General features: G+C 38.4%; 1 protein-coding gene and 1 pseudogene across 3 annotated transcripts in view; one reads left to right on the top strand and one right to left on the bottom strand.

Annotated features, from left to right (window-relative positions):
* FAT3 (FAT atypical cadherin 3) overlaps positions 1–23,064 on the bottom strand; it is a 679,183-nt gene that overhangs the window by 166,661 nt on the left and 489,458 nt on the right. The gene's annotated exons all lie outside the window — the stretch shown is intronic.
* LOC112441322 (small nucleolar RNA U13) lies at positions 2,411–2,496 on the top strand (annotated as a pseudogene).

The following is a 23,064-nucleotide window of genomic DNA, read 5'->3' as shown; positions in this document are numbered from 1 at the left end:
GAAAAACCAAGCAAACAAACAAACTTTTGTATTAGAGATATAAAGAGAGGATACAGATGAAGGCATAACTAACTGTGCCCTTGGGGGGTCTTCTTACTGCCTTAAGGGCTTTTTTTTTTTCCCAAGAGAATGAACCTAAGGCCTCACAGAAATCCTTCAGCCACCAGAGAGTAAGACACTATCATTATCCTAGACTTTAGATGATATGAAAGCCATTTGCTATGCATAGGTCACCAAGAAAAAGTAAGGGTGGAACCTGGATCAGCTGAATGATGCTGCCACTCCTTGTTTAAGTGCATGTTTTGTAAAGTCTGTATCTCTGTGGTCTTCAGGGGGAGCTGAACATCTATAAGATGGAATTGAAAGATGGGTGGTGTTGATCTAGGTCCATATTTCTCAACAAGGGCAGTGTTGAACATTTGGGGTCATATAATTTTGTTGTGGGGGCTGTCCTGTAGGATGGCTGGCACCATCCTTTTCCCTACTGACTAGGTACCTGCTCTCTGCTATTGTGACAACCAAAAACTGTCTCCAGGCATTTCTAAATGTCCCCTGGAGGTAAAACTGGCACCAATAATGAACAAATGATCTATTCAAGGCTTCAAAAATATTTACAGGTTTGAGAGTAACTGGAAAGCAAAACATCAATGAACTTCCTTACATACATTTACATATTCAATAGCAAAATGCCGAGTTTTAGAAGGAGGATAAAGGGTGTTGGACTGAAGGACATTCTAATAGCACCACAAATATTGTGAAACATTTTGCTTCAATAAATGCAAGTTGGTGGGTGAAGGGGTGGGTGATAGGGAAGACAACACAAAACCGAATTTGACTTAGCACCCGATTTCATAATGAAGGGTCAGCTATCATGGAAAGAACCTGCTGTGCTCATTTTAAAGAAATTGCTTTAGTTCTTAGGCATAAGAAGACCTATGATAAAGGCAGGGGGATGAAAAAAAATTTTTTTAAACTACATGATTAAAAATAGTCTTTTTTGAGATTTGAATGGAATAGTCTCAAGACATAAATGGGCATTTTTTCAGAAATTACAAGAAATAATGATTGATTGTGGAACTAAGCAGAATTTTGACACATGTTAAAAATACATTAATAAACAGGTTTGAAAACTTCTAGGAATCCCACATGGAGACTGGGGTTGGATGAGCAAAATTTTCTTTTAGTGCAAATTCAAAAGCAGGCAAACATACATTTTATAAGGAGTATCATCAACTTCACAGTAACTTAAATTCTGTATAAACCACTAGACTTGGAGTCAAGATAAAAAGGACTATGGTCCTGTTCCTTTCCTTGCTACATCAGCCTTGGATTGGATCCCTGTACAGCTCACGTCCTCACCTTCCAAATAGCCAAATAATGTCAAACCTCATGGAGCTGTAAATGTGATAATGTACATAAAACTAATTGCAAACTCTAAAGCTCAGAGTTTATATATCAACATTTTGATATATTAATTTTTCTTTTTGAGACACGATCTCACTCTGTCTCTCAGACTGAAGTACAGTGGTGTCATCACGGCTCACTGCAGCCTTGAACTCCTGGGCTCAAGCGATCCTCCCTCATCAGCCTTCTGAGTAGCTAGGACTACAGGCATGAGCCACCATGACTGGCCAATTATTAAAGGTTTTTGTAGAGATGGGGGTCTCAGTATGTTGCCAAGGCTGGTCTCTAGGCCTCAAGTGATTCTCCCACCTCAGCCTCCCAAAATGCTGGGATTACACACATGATCTACCTGGCCCAAATACATTAATTTTAATCAATTTTTATATATGTTATGTATGTTTTATGTAGCAAAATTATGAAAACAGGAAAGTAAAATATTTTTTAAAAATCACTCATGATCCCATTACCCAGAGATAACCACTAGACTCTCATAGATTCTGAGCATAGAATTTACTAAGAGTTAATTTTAGAGTAGTCTTGTAGTCTCAAGAGTATTCAGATTAAATGAATGTTTAAAAATGTTTTTTTAAATTAAATTTCAACGTAATTTTTTAAAGCAGTATGACCACCTGATCCTTCCATTCACTAACTACCATTATCATGTTAGTGTTTTCTTTTTTAAAATTTCAGTCTGGGGGCCAGGTGCAGTGGCTCACGCCTATAATCCCAGCACTTTGGGAGGCCGAGGCGGGTGGATCACGAGGTCAGGAGATCGAGACCATCCTGGCCAACATGGTGAAACCCAGTCTCTACTAAAATACAAAAAATTAGCCAGGCACGGGGGCGCGCGCCTGTAATCCCAGCTACTTGGGAGGCTGAGGCAGGAGAATTGCTTGAACCCGGGAGGCAGAGGGTGCAGTGAGCCGAGATCATGCCACTGCACTCTAGCCTGGGTGACAGAGCGAGACTCCATCTCAAAAAAAAAAAAAAAAAAATTCAGTCTGGGGTCCATTTGCAGTTCATAAGTGTGATGACTGGGTTTTCCCACACGTGAGAGATGTGTCTCCCTCAAATCTTATTACCCATCTGATGTGAAAAAATAATAAAATTTCAGGCTGTTTTCCTGCATGTAGCCACACCAATAATAACAATGACATTTATCGAGTGCTCTGCGTTTGTCAGTCAGTTTGTTTGCAAGCATACAACTGAGAAAGCAGCGCTGGCACCTTGTCCTCTACCAGGATGATCAAGTGCACCAGTAGCAGAGTCGGGAAAAAACAACTTTATATCTGGAAAGAAACACATAGAACAAATCACCCTACCTTCAGGATAAGCAAAGCTTTGGGCCCCTTTCTGTGAATTGTGATTCTCAACAGAAACAATGTAACCCCTGTGTAGTGAGTTGAATGATGAAACCAAATATATCAAATCCTAATCTCTAGAACCTGTAAATGTCAGCTAATGTGAAAAAAGGGTCTTTGCAAATGCGATTAAGTTAAGGATCTTGAGATGAGGAGATCATCCTGGATTAACCTGGTGGGCCATAGATGAAATCACTAATGTCCTTGTAAAGGAGACACAGGCAGATGAGGTTACACTCGGAAGAGGAAGAAACAGAGATTTAGAGGGATGTGGCCACAAGTCAGGGATGCTGCCAGCTACCTGAAGCTCCAAGAAGCAAGGATTCTTCCCCAGAACCTCCAGAGGGTGCCTGGCCCTGCTGACACCTTCATTTCAGGTGAGTGAAATTGACATTGATCTTCCTGAAATTGACGTTGAACTTCCAGCCTCTAAAACTCTGAGAGAATAAATTCTTTTTGTTTTAAGCCAACAAGCTTGTGGTAATTTGTTTTATAGCAGCCCCAGAAAACAAATATGCAGATTTTTAAAAAAACAAACAAAAAACCCCACCAAAACCTGGACTGTGTCTTTTATTCCAGCAGTCCAGTTCTGCTGAAGTATAAACTTCTTTGTAAACACTGCAAGCAAAAACATTTTTGTCTCTTAGTGCTATTGACTGCTTTTTTAACACAGCTATTTACATATTGTTTAGATACATCTTAATCACAGGGCATACATAGTTTCCTCCCGTCTTTCATTTATCTTTTTTAAACAAAGGCACACTGCCTGTGGGGTAGCCCTGCTCCACAAGGACTAGTTAAACAAACAAACAAACAAACAAAAAACAGAAAACAAATTCTAACTATTTAGAACTCCTCTTAATAATATGGACAACTTGTTTTCTGGTATTAGTTAAGGTAAAACATTGATGATTTCAGAAATAGCCTCCGAGAATCCTTAGATTTCTAATGAAGATGGTATTTGGGATGAGAAGCTCTAGACCACCACAGCTATGTAAAACCACTCCCTGGGAGGTGTCAGAGACCCAGTTGTTCAGTACACTTGTGCAGAGGCACAGGAGTGCCACCACTGGCCAGCATGCTCTCTCAAAGGCTGGAGAACCCTGAGAAGAACAGCCAGCAACGAAGAAGTGTAAGAATAAAAATAAAAAGCAGCCAAGGAAAAGGATCTGGGGAGGCCAGCCTCAGTGGCGGCATGGCAAATGGCAACGGGGGTTGCAAGCTGCAGGCTGAGAGAAGACTGAAGCCTGCAGGTAAGCCGTGAGAGAGAAGCACATGGAAAGTGGAGCCTGTCACTTTAAAGACAAAGATCACTCTAAGGCATGTGAGGAAAACATAAAGGACCCTGCACAAGATGAACACTGGAGACATTAATGGATGCCAGTCACTGCTCCTTAGGCAGTGCGTGCTGCCCATGGTCTATGTCGGTTCTGCAAACCTACCACGCCACCCACACCTGACTGATGATGATGCTCAGCACTGGTCCTCCTGTCTGTTTCACCAGGCCAGACTGCATTTTCTATTATATAATTTTAAATTACAAATCAATTAAAAATAAAAGGTTATCTACCAGGTCTTCCTCTCAGACACTCTCATTTCATACCATGTTTTTTTTAAAGCATTATTACAATTCTAGCTAAATAATTATTTATGTCACTTTTACTTAATGTCTGTCTTCCCTGACAGGCTGTATCTCCCATGAAGTTGGTGGCAATGTCTGTCTCAATCACCATGTATACTCAGTCTCCTAACCAGTGACTCTTGGCACTTGATATATTTCTAAAAATAAGTCTTTGATTATCCAGCTTGTTCTCTGAGGGCACCAGGTATCAGAAAGAAGCCAAACTGCTAAAAATCAATATGCTGAAATAAACAATATATAAAACGACCAGTTTGCCAGAAGCCAATTTGCCAAAAATCAATGTGCTAAATTTACCAAAACATTGTTTTCTTGTAGCTGTTTATGAAGTTAATCGAAATTCATAGTAGATTGAGTGGTTTTAAAAGCTTTTGAATATTTTAGGGAAGCTTTAGATGACAATTTTTTCATTTTGTCATAAGAGCAGTATTTTAGTAAATGTTCATTTTATTGAGATTTAAGAATCCTAGGGAGATGTGGACTTCTATTGAATAGATTTAACTGTAAGGTAAATGTGATAGTGTCCTGTTCTCTTATTTCCTTTCCATTGCTTATTTCCTTTCCATTGTTTTGGACAGTTTTTGCTTTTCATGTTGAATCTGTCAGCCCACTGCTACTGAGTTGACAAATCTCACTTAATACATGTCCCAGATACTAGATAATAACAAATTAGCTGACATAGGATGATTTTGGCCATTTCAGATTTCTTTAGCTGTTTTTAAGGTCACTTTCTATTATTTTTTAGTTTAACCATTCTTTAACAACCAGAGTGACTTAGCCACAATTTGGTGCTTCTGGCAACATGTTAAATTTTATCATGTCACGTGTGAAGGGGTCATTTCAAGCATCTGAGTATCTTTCCATCTTCTGAATGTCATTTAAAATATTTTGAATTTTAGGCATTTTATCATTCTTTTACTAACCATTCGAAGAGTATATCAGCTTAAAATTTGTATTTCTAAAACATCGTAACCACAATTTCACCAGTTCCCATTGTTATGGTTGTTCTGTGTCTTTTCTCAGCAAATTCATATTTTTGATGAATATATAGGATACTTGAAATTGCAACTGTTGACTATAAATATGCTTTTCTGAATATTAAACATATAATAAAACAATTAAACCACTTATATCCATAGTTTTTAAGAAGTTGATTATTCCTTGAAATGCTTCTATAAATATGGAAAAGGAAAACTCTGCAGTAGAACTTTCTAGAAATTGTCATAGCTATTAAACAATTCCATCTTATAGTTGATCTTTTATTAAAGTTTTTAAATTTTGTATGTTTTATTGGTATATAATTGATGTACATGTTTTCAGGGGACATGTCCTAATTTAATATACTTATATTATTTGTGAAGACCAAATCAGTGTCATTGAGATGTCCATCACCTTAAATAATTATTTTTTCCTTAGTAAATTTGATGAAGTGACTTAGAAAGCAGCATTATTTGAGTAACTAATTAAACATGCTTTTAAATGATAAATTTTTAAAAACTAAAAAAAAATAAACTGTCTACTTGTAGAGGGATAATGGAGACATGGAAAGTCTCTCCAGTATGGCACCCTGACAAGGCTTTTGCAATTATTCCACTCTTGGCTCAATAGAAAAGGAGTCTCTATATAAAGAGGATTATAGCAGAGAAAGGGATGTCTAATTCAAAGGAAAATAGAATCACTCTTTATCAGCTGATGTTAGTATGCTTCTAAGAAGCTTGCCTAGGACTTTTATAAATCTCAACTGTATCTGAGGCAACAGCTTATAGAAAGCAAATGGTCATTTAAGGTGTCTTTTAAGATGCTAGACTTCTACATCCATAGAATTGGTTAAAAAAAAACTTCCTAAGTAACAAGATCTTTTTTTCTTTTTTTTCTTCTATTAGGTAATTGAAAGTGGGTATTTAATTGACACCATCATGCTGGGAGCTGTGTTTATAGAAAGCGGATGCCTAGGGATAGGAAAAGTCAAGCTGAACACTACACTTTGATGAAGTAGTTGGGAGATGGATTTTTCTGTCTGAGACCCAAGCTTGAACCTGAAGATTTTCACAGTTGAACTGTCACAATTTCTAATGGCTGTGGGCAAAGGCCTTAGGTTCTGACGTGATTCATGTCAGATGTCAGTGGAGCTGGGAGTGTTTTCCCTGGCTGGCCCTCAGCATTCAGTCCCCCATATTTAAGAAGAGGCCCATTTCTTGGGAACAACTGGCAATGGGATAATGATCTCACAGTTTTAACAAGGTTGTGAGATTTCTCACTACCTGCTCCTGATTTTCCTTTTGGTAGGTAGCTTACCAGATATGTTGAATTTTATAAATTTCTTCTCTAACATTAGTCAATTGGATTTAGGGTTTTTTTTCCCATTCTTGTCTTGTGTGTTTCTCATTGTATTCAGGTGAATATTTTGGTTTGCTCCTCAACTTTTCTTATTGCTGTGAGAGAAGTTATAGCTGGCAAATGGCCAGAATTAAAATAGATATTATAATATAGTTGCTTCTTAATTACTCAATGTGAAGTAACCACACCACTGTAATTTTATTCCCATCTTGTGGTCTCCTGCTCCTCTGGCTTTGGACCCATTTAATGGTGTGTACTTTAGGAAATCAAAACAATCTTTATGTTAGGTAAATCTATGGCAAAAGTTTGAAGCAAAATTTAAACAGTTTTAGCAAGAGCTGCTGTTATCCCTGCCCACTTCTAGTGGGGGTAATTAATTCAACATTTAATACACATGAATACTGTCAGTGTGTACTTAACATACCCAAATCATCTTCATCATGAGACTTAGTTTACTTAAACGGAAGGGATAAACTGGATAGCACAAAACCAGATTTAGCTACATTGCTGTAGTGTTGAAGTGACTTGGATGGAGGTCTAGAAAGCAGCCTTATTTTAGTAATTGATTGACTATGAAATTGACTCTAAAAATATCCATCAAATCTTGCAGCTCCTCCTATCAATAGGTGAATTTTATTTCCCTATCCTCTGAATCTGGGATGGCTTAGTAACTTGCTTTGACCAGTAAAATACAGTCTAAGTGACATGGTGCAAGTCCAGATCCTGAACCTCAAGAGGTTTTATAGTTGCTGCTCTTGCTGTACTTGGAAACCTGAAAGTACTATGTGGCCAACCTAAAGGATGAGGGGACACATGGAGGACAACCAAGTGCCTCAGAAGATAGCCTGCCAACTGCCAGACATGTGAGTGGGTCTATCCTAGATCACCAGTTAGCCCTCTCACCAGTTCACTACAGTTTCTTGAAAAATCCCAGCAGAGATCAGCTGAGCCAGCTCAGACAAGAACAACACAACCCACCAACAACCCACCCACAACACTGTGAGCTAAATAAAATGGTGTTGTTTTAAGCCACTATGTTTTGTTAAACAGCAATAGCAAGTAATACAGCTGGTTTTGTATTTTATACCTTTGAATCTCCAAGAGCGGCCTCTATCACAATGGAACTCAATAAATACCTGATGATTGGTGATATGGTTTGGCTGCATCCCCACCCAAATCTCATCTTGAATTCCCACGTGTTGTGGGAGGGACCTGGTGGGAGGTACTTGAATCATGTGGGCTGGTCTTTCCCGTGCTGTTCTCGTGATAGTGAGTAAGTCTCATGGGATCTGATGGTTTTAAAAAGGGGAGTTTCCCTGCACAAGCTCCCTTCTCTTGTCTGCCACCACATAAGACGTGCCTTTCACCTTCTGCCATGATAGATAGGCCTCCCCAGCCACGTGAAACTGTAAGTCCAATAAACCTCTTTCTTTTGTAAATTGCCCAGTCTTGAGTAAGTTTTTATTAACAGTGTGAAAACGGACTAATACAGTAAATTGGTACCGAGAGTGAAGCCCTGCTGAAAAGATACCTGAAAATGTGGAAGTGAATTTGGAACTGGCTAACAGGCAGAGGTTGGAACAATTTGGAGGTCTCAGAAGAAGACAGGAAAATATGGGAAAGTTTGGAACTTCCTAGAGACTTGTTTAATGGCTTTGACAAAAATGCTAATAATAATATGGACAATGAAATCCAGGCTGAAGTGGTCTGAGATGGAGATGAGGAACTTGTTGGCAACTGGAGCAAAGGTGACTCTTGTTATGTTTTAGCAAAGAGGCTGGTGGAATTTTGCCCCTGCCCTAAAGATATGTGGAACTTTGAACTTGAGAGAGATGATTTAGGGTATCTGGCGGAAGAAATTACTAAGCAGCAAAACGTTCAAGCGGTGACTTGGGTGCTGTTAAAGGCATTCAGTTTTATAAGGGAAACAGCATAAAAGTTTGGAAAATTTGCAGCTTGACAATGCAATAGAAAAGAAAATCCTATTTTCTGAGGAGAAATTCAAGTCTTCTGCAGAAATTTGCACAAGCAACAAGGAGCTGAATGTTAATCCCCAAGATAATGGGGAAAATATCGCCAGGGCATGTCAGAGGTCTTCAAGGCAGTCCCTCCCCCATCACAGGCCCAGAGAACTAGGAGGAAAAGATGTTTTCGTAGGCCAGGCCCAGGGTCCCCATGCTGTGTGCAGCCTAGGGACTTGGTGTCTTGCATCCCAGCCACCCGAGCCATGGCTGAAAGGGGCCAACATAGAGCTCAGGCCATGGCTTCAGAGGGTGCAAGCCCCAATCCTTAGCAGCTTCCATGTGGTATTGAGCCTGTGAGTGCACAGAAGTAAATTATTGAGGTTTGGGAACATCCACCTAGATTTCAGAAGATATAGAGAAATGCCTGGGTGTCCAGGCAGAAGTTTGCTGCAGGGGTGTGGCTCTCATGGAGAACCTCTGCTAGGGCAGTGTGAAAGGGAAATGTGAGGTCAGAGCCACCACACAGTCCCTACTGGGGTACCACCTAGTGGAGCTGTGAGAAGAGGGCCACTGTTCTCCAGGCCCCAGAATGGTAGATCCACTGACAGCTTGCACTGTGTGTCTGGAAAAGCTGCAGATACTCAATGCCAGCCCATAAAAGCAGCTTGGAGGGAGGCTGTACCCTGCAAAGCCACAGAGGCAGAGCTGCCCAGGGCCATGGGAGCCCACCCCTTGTATCAGCATGACCTGGATATGAGACATGGAGTCAAAGGAGATCATTTTGGAGCTTTAAGATTTGACTGTCCCACTGGATTCTGGACTTGCAGGGGGCCTGTAGCCCCTTTGTTTTGGCCAATTTCTCCCATTTGGAATGGCTGTATTTACCCAATGCGTATACTGCCATTATGTCTAGAAAGTAACTAATTTGTTTTTTATTTTACAGGCTCATAGGTGGAAGGGACTTGCTTTGTTTCAGATGAGACCTTGGACTGTGGACTTTTGAGTTAATGCTGAAATGAGTTGACTTTGGGGGACTGTTGAGAAGTCATAATTGGTTTTGAAATGTGAGATTTGGGAGGGGCCAGGGAAGAATGATATGGTTTGGCCCTGTCCCCACCCAAATCTCATATTGAATTCCCACGTGTTGTGTGAGGGATCCAGTGGGAGGTACTTAAATCATGGAGGTGGGTTTTTCCTATGCTGTTCTCATAATAGTGAATAAGTTTCACGGGATCTGATTGTTTTAAAAAGAGGAGTTTCCCTGCACAAGCTCACTTCTCTTGTCTGCTGCCACATAAGATACGCCTTTCACCTCCTGCCATGATTGTGAGGTCTCTCCTGCCACATGGAACTGTGAGTCCAGTAAATCTCTTTCTTTTGTAAATTGTCCAGTCTCAGTTATGTCTTTATCAGCAGCATGAAAATGGACTTAACACAATTGGCATGAGCATCAAGGATACAACATTTGTATCTCATAAGATGCACCCACAGCCACAGACAAGATTTGACTTTTAGAAAAATTCCTTAGGCAGTTGAGGTTTGCGCCTTTAATATTGCAATTGCAATTTGTTTCAACTGAGGATTTATTAGGATCATTATTGTTTATGTAAGTGTATGTAAATTAATCCATTATTTCATTCCTTCACCAGGACAGAGCTGTTTAAAAAAATTAGCTTTACTGAGATACAATTTATATACCATAAAGTTCACCTGTTTAATGTGTACAATTAAATTGTTTTTATATATTTACAGAGTTGGGCACTCACACCATGATAATCAAATTTTAGAATATTTTCAATATCCTCAGAGGACACAGATTTTCACTTCATTTTTTCTATTACTAATAGCTAATAAGGCCCTTTAACCTTTCATTTAATTTTATAATAACCTATTTCTTGCATTATCCTGATTTGCCATATTGCAACACAGGCAGTGTACATTGTTACTAAACAAACATGCTATTGGACACATGGTATTGGGGGACAATACACACTGGGCACCTGTTGTAGGGATTGGGGGAGGGAGAACATCAAGAAGAATATCTGATGGCTGCTGGGCTTAATACCTGGGTGATGGGATGATGTGTGCAATAAACCACCATGGCACATGTTTACCTATGTAACATCCTGCACATGTACCACTGAACTTAAATAAAAGTTGACAAACAAAAGAAATGAATGCTATAACATTTGGAATCCTGGACTATCACACAAAAATCCTAAAGGGATAAAAAACACTGAGTTCAAATATCATTTACATTAAGGGACCTTATTTACCATATTTTGAATTTGAAGCACAGGTATAGTTTAATAATAAGTCATTTTAAAAAATGAAAACAATTAAGCAAATTTAGATGGCTACACTTCAAATTGCTATTAGAAAAGATGAAAAAGAGTTAAATTACAGAAACTGCAGCATGAAATCTGGAAATAAGGATGAGGAGAAAGATAAATGAAAACAGTTGAGGGTACATGGCACACTTCTAAAAGTGTTAGAAAACACTTTTCACCACACTTTCATCCAATGTGGAATACTGTCAAATTAAAAGTCCTTCACCAAATGCTTCACAGTTCACTATGTTAAGACATGTTTTTCAATGAAAGCACATCTCCAACTGTATGGCAAAAATGGCAGGAAAACAGATTCATTTTATAGAAACGAACTATGTAGCTCTCTTTATGTGTATCCATCTATTCCCTGAGAAAAGGTTAACCTAATTATATTTTTAAAGCATTTTAAATTATAGACTAAAGCAATGGTATTAGCAATGACTTATTGTTTCATTTTTAGTGTACCAAGCTTTAGGTAAAAGAAGAGAATCAATCCCAGAGATTCAAAGATATTAAAGTGCTCGTGAAGATCAATTGGTAATTATTCCACAGCAGTGCTTAAAGCCTCAGGGTTAGGCACTATGTTAAGGAGAAAATATAGATGAAAATCAACCTCTTACTCTACTTTAAAAAGATCCTTCAGGATATCTCTGGAAAGTAGATGTATTTCAAATTCTAGATCCCTATATCCTATGAGTTCTGGTCATAAATGACGTTAATCAAGCCCCTGCCCCTGTGGTATAGAAAAAAATCCAGGAAGTTTAATGTGACAAACATTTCTTGATCCCTTTAAACGTGCTATAGGAGACATAAAGGTAAAGAACATGCCACTTCTGCTGGAGCAACCAGACAGCATTACTCCTTGCTTTTTCCCAAACACCAGGTTTCCCCAAACAGGGGAAGGGCAATGGAACAGTCTTACTTGAATATTTTCCAGTGTGCAAGCATCCATTTATTAATTATTAATACCATATCTACTTACAAAGAAAGTTTGTGGAGATTTACAGAAAATTATACACACACACACACACACACACACACACACAGAGTTGGTTCTCCTGTATCCATGGGTTCTGTGTCCTGGATTCAACCAAACTTGGATAAAAAATATTTGGAGAAGAAAAAAACATCTGTACTGAACACGTATGTACAGACTGTTTTTTCTTGTCTTTGTTTCCTAAGTAATACAGTATAAAAACTATTTACATGGTATTTACACTGTATTAGGTATTATCAGTAATCTACAGATGACTTAAAGAATACAGGTGGATGTTCATAGCTTATATGCAAATACTACATCATTTTATGTAAGGAACTTGAGTATACATTGATTTTGGTATCTGAGGGGGTTCTTGGAACCAATCCTCCACAGATACTGAGAGACTATACATATAAAATTAAAAGAAAGATAAAAAGACAAGAACTGGTAGATAATAATGTGAGAAAATCTAGGGTAAGGGAACCTCCTACAGTTTAACACAACAGTTTCCTTCTATAAGTTGGCTGAACTCCTCATCTAATAGAGGAGGAAATGCTAACTGGCCCAGCTCTAAACTCTGAGACGCCTGCTGCATGGGTCTGTCCTAGGAAACAGTGACTAAAATAGATAGCCATGTGCTGAGCAGTACTTTTATAAAATATTCAGAGATAGGTGTATATAGCTGTGTAGTATAGCTTCAATAGATATCAGGAACCTAATACTGTAAAAATATTTCCATGGAAAGCTGGAGAAACCTAATCCAGGTACATGGTGTTCTGGTGATGGGACTTGATACAAGGACATAGCTCAAAGCATAGAGAAGAACCAAAGGCTAACATTTCTTACCCGTTTCTTTAGAGGTATCAACTGTTAGGAGATGCAGAGCAGGTCATTAAAATTTAAGATTATTAGGATTAAAAACTCAAGATCATTAGACTTAGAGTGCATTCATTCTGTAATGAGACTGTAAGCATCAGGACTGGATACAGCAAAACTAATGTTCACTTGTAGAAATTCATTTATATATATTTACTGATCACTTTCTATGTACCAAACACTAATCTAGAAGCCAGAGATTTGGTAGAGAACAATGTATGCTTGGTTTCAGTCATTACTGAGCTAACTGTAGAGGATGGAGAGGGTAGAGAAATAAAGGATAAATATTTTTAAATAATAATTTCAGATGCTATATACTAGGAAGACACTAGTAAGAAAGAGTAATAACAAGATTGATGCCATTTTTCATTTTGACTGCTGACAGCCTTCTGCCCCATCACAATCCTGTCCCTGTCTGCTCCACATGTGGGCACATTAAGAAACCCCAGGTACTTCCTCCTTTGGTGCTAGCTGGAAGGTCAAACCACGTGGACCCCAGCTTGAGCGCAGGAACCCTCACCTAGTCCTACCCCCACCCACCATATAACCCCAAGCTCATCTCCATTTCCTACTTTCAGAAGCCATTTGTGGACCAGTTTGGAAGCCCACCCTGTTCTCCCCAGAAAGCTCATATGCAAGTAATAAACCTTTACATATACTTTTGGTGTGTGTGTGGCATCATGGTCTTGACTTTCCAACCAAAGTTTAGTTGAAGGGTCTATCTTGCCACTAGGGAGTGACCACATCATGAAAACTGGTCAATGTCTCAGGATTATAGGCACAATAAGAAGAGAAGCCAGGTCTCTTGGGGCTGAGCTTCTGAAAGTTCGGCATCACTTCTACTATAAGCTACTGGTCACAGCAAGTCACCAAGCCAGCCCAGACCCAAGGGGGCATGGAAATAGCCTCCAGCTCTTGAAAGAAAGAGTTGCAAGAATTTGTGGCCATTTTTTGCAATCCACCATGACTATTTAGCTGAATCTAGCTTGCTACCATCCAGTTTACTCATTTCACGATGAGTAAAAATATCATAATAAAGATCATGGCTGGTGATTTTTATTCTGATGAAGGTCTTCTCTTCTTTTTTAAGAAGTGAGGGTTGTGGTCCCAATGAGCCAAATCTTACTCATCTTTGTCCCCATCACATTGACCACAGAACCTGCATATCTTAGGCTCTGAAAGATAGCTGTAGACGTGAACTAAAATCAATTTTAAGTTAAGAACAATGTAATAGCTAAAGCACAGGAATTAAAGGAAAAAAATCTTGCATAAAACATTTTGAAAAAAATCTTCCATATATGTTCATACATTATCTCACAACACATTCACATTTTTCAGCCATTTGAACACAGTGGTATCAAACTGAGGTCTCTTGTCAGGTGGATGACAAAGCCATTCTGGATAATTCTGACAGTTTAATAACATAATTAACCACCTGATCTGTAGGAGGGTGAGTCATGATGAGCTTCCTGACAGAGCTGTGAGAGGATACAACTGCTCATCTTTGGAAGTACAATGCACACACCCACAATTGTATATATGCCCTTTAGCTGAAGCGCTGAATTAGGACCCCCATTGGAAAGGAAACATGTCTATTTAACAATGGATATTGCTACTTTTCCTAGTCCTCAAAATGCCCTTCTGCATTTGCATCTATTGAACAAAATAGTTATTGAATATGTTGAAACTGTGCTAGGTACTGGGGACAAAGAAACATGGAGGATTTTTTGACGTGAAGAAGGAAACTAACAGTTGATACAGTTGATATATTACTGTATGCAAGACATTCTGTTAGTCTCTCCACACATGCTTTCTACACAACACATAAAACAACCCGATAAGGTGGTTGCTATTATCTTCATTTTACAACTGAGGATACTGAGACTATCACAGAGTAAGAATTTGCTCTAGATCATTCAGCAAATATATGGCAGAATCTTGATTCAAAACTTGGTCTGCCTGAACCTACACCCAGCCTCTTTCCACCAATATGGCTTAACATCATCCTGCAACAATGGGTTTCTTCCAGCTATGCAAATGTTCTATCAGTTGTTATTCACTGTAACAACATTAAATCTCTACTACAATCATAAAGGGAATCCTCCCTCCTTTTCCCAAATGAATCTCTCTTTAGATTCCATTTCTACATCATAGCAATTAGGCTGGGATGATGTGTTCATCAAAGTGACCCTGGTGAGTGAATTGCCTAATCCTTCATGTCAACCCCAAGTACACATGCAAGTAAAAAGAAAATTAAAATATATGGACCCTAAGTCCAACTCACCTGTGCCAGAAACACTGCAGTTGCCATAGTGATTACTTCAACAGGCAGAGTTAAGAACCTTATGGAAATGAGTAAAACTAAGATATATGCAAATTTTCTGTAAAAGTAAAAAGATAATTTTTGTATATTTTTTTCCAGAAAACTCTTATGGAAGCCTTTTTTTTTTCTGAACTGGAAACTCAAAGCACAAGTCAAGAGTAGATCAGTCCTCAGCTCATATACTGATGGCGAATGAGAAAGAGCTAATTAGGCAGTCAGTTGCTAGCAGGATGACCACCTCACTTCATTTAAAGGGAAGAAACACAAATGAAGCCAACCAAACTTATGATGTCTATACATGCCTGCTACTGAACACCAGCTTCTGACATCCATGAGGAAGAACTATCCTTGTTCCTTCCTTCACTCCTTCCTATTCAATCACCGAGTTTTGCCCATTTATCCAGGTATCTTTTATCTTACTGCTACCACTACCTGCAGTTGGATAGCAATCCCCTCACACCTCGATCTGCCTCCTCTTAACCAGCTGGTCTGATCCCAGACTCCTTCTAACTCCAAAGTCCTCTTTTCCCAGAAAAACTGTCTTTGTATATGACGTTGATCATGCCACCATCCTGCTCAAAAACCTTTTATGGTTCTGTATTTCATCAAGTATCTAGTCGAAACTACTTCAGTTTCCCTCCTCTACTGCTCTCCAATTCCTACTTCCACTGGCAGGTAGGTTACTCCTGTCATAGTCTCCCAAGGGTGCCATATGCATCCCTCTTTATATCTTCTGCTTGAATCATCAGTGTTCTCATCTTTTACGTTGATCTTCTTCTTATCCAAGGCCCAGGTCAAGTCTCCCCTCTTCTGTGAAGTCCTCCCTGATAAGTGAGGCCATTAACTTTATAGCACATACAAGTTGTTTCTCAAAGTTGGGTATAAAATTTTATCATGTGCTGTCCTACAGTTCATAAGTACTTCACCTGTGTTATTCTGGTATCCTCAACTGTGTTAGGGTAACTTTGGGTATAATTATGTTTTATATGCTGGAAGTACGTGTGTGTGTATGTGTGTGTGCATGCACATACATGAGTGTGTTTACAGTTAATTATCAATTGTGGACTGTCAATTAAATCTCACACCAAATATCTGTGTATTCTCATGAGTGATAATTTATATCAATTTAACATTAATTAATTAATTAATTTTTTATTTTTATTTATTTATTTTTTTGAGACAGAGTCTTGCACTGTCACCCAGGCTGCAGTGCAGTGGCACGATCTTGGCTCACTGCAAGCTCTGCCTCCCGGGTTCACACCATTCTCCTGCCTCAGCCTCCTGAGTAGCTGGGACTACAGGCTCCTGCCACCACACCCAGCTATTTTTTTTTTTTTTTTTTTTAGTGGAGACGGGCTTTCACCGTGTTAGCCAGGATGGTCTCGATCTCCTGACCTCATGATCCGCCTACCTCGGCCTCCCAAAGTGCTGGGATTACAGGTGTGAGCCAACACACCCGGCCAATTTAATTTTAATATTCCCAGAACATTTATTACATTTATGATAACTTTTAGTTTTTTTTTTTTAGAAGTAGGCTAGTTATCCTCATAAGTCCCAAATCCATGTAACAAAAAACAACCCATACCCCATAAACTACTGGAATGTTTTAAAAAGTTAAAGATTCTGTCAGGTAACCCCAACAGTCTTTTCTTTTTAATGAAGCAATAAAATAACCGAGACCAGGGTTTTCAGAACAATTTGGTATTTCCCTTCATGGATCATTCACTCATTCATTCATTCATTCATTCAACTAAATAGTTCCAGGGTGCTTATTAGATGCTAGAAACTGTGTTAGTGCTAAAGATACCATTGATTTTATTGGTATTAAAACTACCTGTAGATAGTTTCTAAAAAGCCAAGAGAAAAATGCAACTTCATAGGAGAAAATACGTGGAAACTGCTAGGTATTCCACAATCTAGTAATAGCTGAATTAGGTTGAGGGACAAACTGTATTGTTCTGATGAAGAACTTGTTCTAGGACCTTTTGATTTCTTTCCTAATTTCTGCCATGGATCAAAGTTTGATTGAGGTTGGTCAGAACTGTTTAATCATCATATTTTTCAAGTTTTTTTTTTCCTTTTTTGTGCTTTGGGGGAATATGATGTGGATGGCTTCCAGGGTAGAGATTAGAAACAACAGTGTACTGAGCCTCATCAGTGTTTTAGTGTGGGAAGTACAGTTTTTCTGCTTTTTAATGAATTCTTGTACAACCTAATGGCTTTGCTCCAAAAATGTGCTACTGGAGTGGAGGATTATCTTACATGGGTCATTGCACTTCCAAGCTTTAAGCCTCAGAATGAGCATTAAATTAAAATTCCCTGCACCTAGTAGGCAGAACATTGTGACACTCAAAAGATGTGAAAGTGCTAAGTGAATTCGGAGCAATATTATCACCACTGCATATTTATTGAGTTCAACAGGGTGCTAAGTACTGTACAGACAGATAATACAAGCAGTCTATAAAAAAAAAAAAGAAAAAGAAACTACAGCAGTAGTCTTATAAGAACTCTCTCATTCATCTGCCCTAGGAATAGACACTGTAACTAGACTTGTTAGAGAGAGTCTCCTCTTTTCAAAAGTATCCTCAAGGTTCTTTATGCTTTTATTTGATTTGAAGGTAGTCAATTTTCTACAGTTACCATTTATGAATGTGACCAAGTCTCCCAATTTCAAAATTACCATAAGAATGCTGCAGGCATTAAACTGAAGAAGAACTTCATCCCTTTGCAACAGAAAATTATGAACTGAGTTTTCTGGGAAATCTTAAAGAAATCAGTTGTAAAATATGATATACATACTATTATGTTTTTGATTCAACTGGGAAAATATGCATTTTCAAATTTAATAATATTGGCCTTTTTAACTAGCCTTCAATTTTCTGAAAAATGCAAATTTAAAAGCCAAAAGAATTTAAATAGTTTAGTTTTAAAGAGTGAAAACTATTGAAAGTTAAAGCATGAAGTGAATTTCCTATTTTTAAACAAATCTAGATACAAATAGAGAAAAAATTAAAGTACAGGGTACCCAAGATGTAAGAACCAATATGCATGTGGATGAGCACAAAGAATAACTTTGCATATCCAGAAACTAATTGAGTTTCAGAATCCTGGCTTACTTTATTTAAATGCCAGCCCATCAGGGTTAAGAAAAAAAATTGAGCACTTTAGAGAAAATGGGTTATAAACTGTCATTGTTGAGTTTAGTGTTCTGACAACTTTGAAAGTAACTACAATGTAATTTCCCAAGTTGGTAGCTAAAATAATAGAACATCTGGATGCCATTGAAATGCATGACAATCAAGGAGAGAACAGAAAAGCAGTGAGAACAATGCTTTTCCCTTTGCTTATCATTCTTTGCAGTTTTGAACGCTTACTCCAAACCTCAGTTGTGGTAGTCAAGGGCAACTTCCTTCTCAAAGATTCACGTATGATTTGTAAGATCCCTGGGTCCATCTCTGGGTCTACTTATAGCTTCCAGAAGCTGTATTTTTCACCAACTTGCCTTCTTAATCTCTTATGTCAGACTTTAAGCCTGAACATCTGTGTGAGGTGGTAAGCAGTGTGCAGTGTCTTTTATGTATTGGTCAGAGTGCTGATTTCAAGCTTGTAAGCTGGGGCTGGGCTTTGGAAATGTACACATCTCCAGATAACACCATTTGTTAAGCAACTTCAGCCTCATGCATTCTGTCCTTCCGGGAGCAAGTAACCCTACTGTGGAAAACATAATTAAGTTAAACTGTAGGTGGTTCAGAAATATTTGTGTTACCAACTGGCAACCTTATAGATGGTGCTTTCTGCTACAGTTTCGGAACTGCCCTTGTCATTTGTTAGGCATTTATAGTTACACATTTATGCCTTTGGAAATATCTGGGCAAAAGCCTAGATAGCTAAAGCTCCTCTCAGGTAAGAACTAATTGTAAAGTTGAGTTGAGATTAGTTTTCTCTTTCCTCTGTCTAAACACAATGAAAAGAGAAGGTAAGAATATATATTTTTTCATTTTAATTCAGCTAATATTTACTTAGAGTCTAATAAGTACAAAGTCAGTACCAGGAAGAAAACAAAAACAGTCATTAAGGACCTTGTAATCTATGGTTTCACAACAGACTCATTTTCATGAATTATATATTTCTTTACATTTTTACTCTCAAAAAGGGATGTTTTATAGAAGCATACTATTTTTCATGCCCTCCCTCCGTGAAAAGCACATTTCAAGGTTGTCTGAAAGTGGGGTTTCTCTGAGTGCAGAGATGACTTATTCTTGGCATGCACATAAGAGTCTTTCCAGAGTCCCTTTTTCTTAATAGCTCCAAGTTGGAACTGATGGGGGATGTGTGGCGGGAGACAGGGGCTGCTCTTCTTTCTCCTTATTCTACCTGCATCATCTGAAGGGATTTTGCTTTTAAACATGAGAAGGCATATGTGCCCTCTCAGAGACATGTCAAGCCTCAGCTACAGTTTGGTTTGGATCCTTTCCCTCTTTTTACACTACAATTTGTCACCAGTAGAGAATGCAGACAGCTATGCCAAATGCGAATGTCGCTTGCATGCCCACATTTGGCAAATGTTTATCCAGATCTTTAGTTTGGGATTTAAATAATCCATCATCAAGCAGATGATTTCTAAGGTACTATTTAGCTCTGAAATTTTATGATTCTGTGGGATTTATTTGTACTTTTGTGAAAAGGTGCTTACAATATATCATTTTGTCTTCAATGACAAAATGTTGTAAGGTAGAATATCAAACTACACTGGAAGAAAGGAGAGTAGTTGATATTTGTGGGTAACCTGTTTAGATGTCTAAAGTTACATATTTAGGTTACATGTTTAGGTTCTTGATATAATTTTTCAAAGGACATGAATTAATATGCAGTACTCTTTTCCAAATGTTTCAAAGATATTTACATAAACATTTCTTACACTGTATAATTTTTCCTTCAGTAGGTAAATGCTATAAGGTAGAGTATTACAGATCAGCCAAGGGATAGATTTTTGTTCATATTTGCGTGCAATCTGATCAAGTATTGGAAATAATCTGCCAAATTACATTAGATGATGTCCAGAGTCTTTCCTTTAGCTGATCCACAGGCAGAAGTGAAGGCTAGTAAATGGCTTGAAACTGGGCACCAAACCAACACTACAGAAGTATCACTAGGGCCTCCTGGGGGGCTGGGCTATATTCATGCAATATTCTAGAAAAAGTGATAGATGGTTCCTACTTAAGGTCATTGGCAACTCTACCCTAGATTGCTATTTAATGAGATCCCATGCAATGGAAAAAAGTAACATATTGAATGTAAATATATTAATATAGAAAAATGTCCATAACAAATAAGCAAGGATATGAAACTATATGAAGTATTTAATAGATTTTTTCACAAATTTTATGCAGGATTATATGAAATATATGTGTATACATATATACATAAATGTAAAAGAAAGTTCTGAAAGATTATTTACCAAAATTTAAAACACAATCATCAATTCATGGAAAAACTATGAATATTATTAAATGTTTTTATTCATTTATCTTTGTCTTCTCTGTTTTTGTTAAATTTTCTTACAATGAACATGTATCATATATGATCATAGTTACATGATTCTCATATTTCTATAATTGGAAATAATTGTATTTTAAAAAATCCTACCATAGGCACTATGTAATTTCTAAAAGAGGAGTTTTGGAATAGGCTTTTTCTCCCTTTCACCTAGGTGTGTACTTGCTTTACACCATGAGAAACTGAGTTCACTCTTCCATACATGTTGATGTCCTTGTGGCATGACAGGAACTTTTAAATGAATTGCTTCTGGAAGCATCATTTTTGAAGACGGGTAAATGGTTTTGTGCCTGTATCAAAGCACACATTATGGGTCTGTCACGGCCTTGCACAGAGATGTTTGTAATTCTTCATTCAGAGGTGAAGCAAGCATGCCCTGGCTACTGCTGATAGAGACAGAACAACACCTTCTGTTGTAAAAAATGCTAAATAAAAAATCCCATTCTGTTCTGGCTGATACCAAACAAGCGCATCTCTAATTCCTGCATACCTCAAGAGTCTGTCTGCTGCGGTTATGTCTCCCTGCCAACAAGGCTGTAATATTGCTTTAAATTTGACTGCAGCCTTTCTGACTTTTTCACCTAATGAGAAGGGGTTCTTAGGCCTTGGAGGGCAAAGATGGGACATGCAAAGTTGAGACTTTGCCAAAGTTATTTGCAGTGACAAGAAGAATGCCATATACCATGAAGAGAAAATCTCAGTCATTTGGTATCCTATGGGATCAAAATTTGCTTTCATAGCCTTCAATTCAAAAACAAAGCAAGAACAAATTAAGCCTCTCTCAATATGGGGAAAGTCAGAACACTGGATCGGTCAGTCTACTTTGTGGTACTGGTTGCTTAGTTTAAAGTGCTTTGTCTTTGTGAAGCTTCTTAAGAGGGCTACTAATGAGTACTTATACATTTTTTAAAATATTAACATTTTTCTATTTTTTTTGAAAGTAGACACCTAAAAGTAGATTTTATTTCAATTACATAATAGCAAGGTATACGTTAGCCTGGAGCTTAGCCCTACATCTAATTTTAAGACTTATCAGCATCTTTAAAACTCTAGAGTGGCATGCCAGGAATTATAATGGGTACCTCATGAAAAATCTAAGATCTTTCTTCTGAATTATGTATTTATGATCTCCCGAGGATGATCGGAGGTAATGTGATTTAGGAACTGCTTTTAGGCTCCAAACAGGAGCTGGGGTTGGCAAGCCACCTCAGTACAGACTGGGATGCCGTAGGAGAAAGCCCTTCCCTGTTCTGCATATCAGCTGGCACCCCAAGGGCTCCTCAAACTTCCCACCTAGGTGCCTCCTCTGTGTGCTTAGTGTATATTTTGTGGATCTCTGGACAGTACATATCACTATATCCTGCAAAGCATGGATTACCTGGGTTGTGGATTACCTGGAGCCCTAAACTTCCACTCAGCCAACATTCATCAAGTGCCTATTACATCCCTGGCATTGTTTTAGGTGCTGGGGTACAAAGCGGAGTAATCTGACCCTTCCTCCTATGGGTGACCTTCACTAAAGGTAGGGCCAGGAAGACAGAGGATTAGAAATCTCAGTGGAGCTCATCTTGCAGCTTGCTAATGAAGCTAAGAATAGCCTAAAGGAGAGGCGGAGTTTGAAACTACCCAGGGCAATGATTTTCAAATGATGATATCTGCTGCTGAATATTAACCATGCTGTGGGCTACCTCCATCGAACATCTCCTACACAGTCACATCCAGTTTCGTATTTCTACACGATTGAGGTTTTGACATCTGAATGAAACATAAAAAAATTCCCATTAGATGTCTAAATGTTAAACACATTGACTGCATTAACAAATAAACACAATTTAAGACCTTAAAGGGGTTATGATTCCGGGAGAAAGCTTAGGGGTTAGTGATAAGGCTGCATAGGCCTGAACATGGCTGGCCTGGGGAAATTAGTTATTTGTCCCATCCTAGTCGTAAGACTAATTTATGGAGCTCCTGGATGCTTGGAAATGCTACTGCTCTATTATTGGAGCTTGGGTGCCTCGGTCTACCTATTGGATACTGGTTTAGAAAGCCAGAGAGAAAGACTGTGGATCCAATAGTAGAGATCTAATGACCTTCATCATAGCCATGCCAGACCCACGGTTGACTCATTAGCCTGTCTTAGGAGAATAAGCTATTGCAACTTACATGTTTACAGCTTATTTAAGTGGATGGTGGCCAGCGGAAGCTGATAAATCTCTAAGCTTTTGGGATTTTCTTCAGAAAAGGGCCAAAAAAATTAATATATTTTTGAGTGCATACCATGTGCCAGGAACTTCT

This window comes from Pan paniscus, chromosome 9 (genome assembly GCF_029289425.2).
Source record: "Pan paniscus chromosome 9, NHGRI_mPanPan1-v2.0_pri, whole genome shotgun sequence".
Classification (NCBI taxonomy): domain Eukaryota; kingdom Metazoa; phylum Chordata; class Mammalia; order Primates; family Hominidae; genus Pan; species Pan paniscus.
Note: the sequence above shows the minus strand (reverse complement) of the source record. Positions and strands in the feature narration are given on the sequence as shown.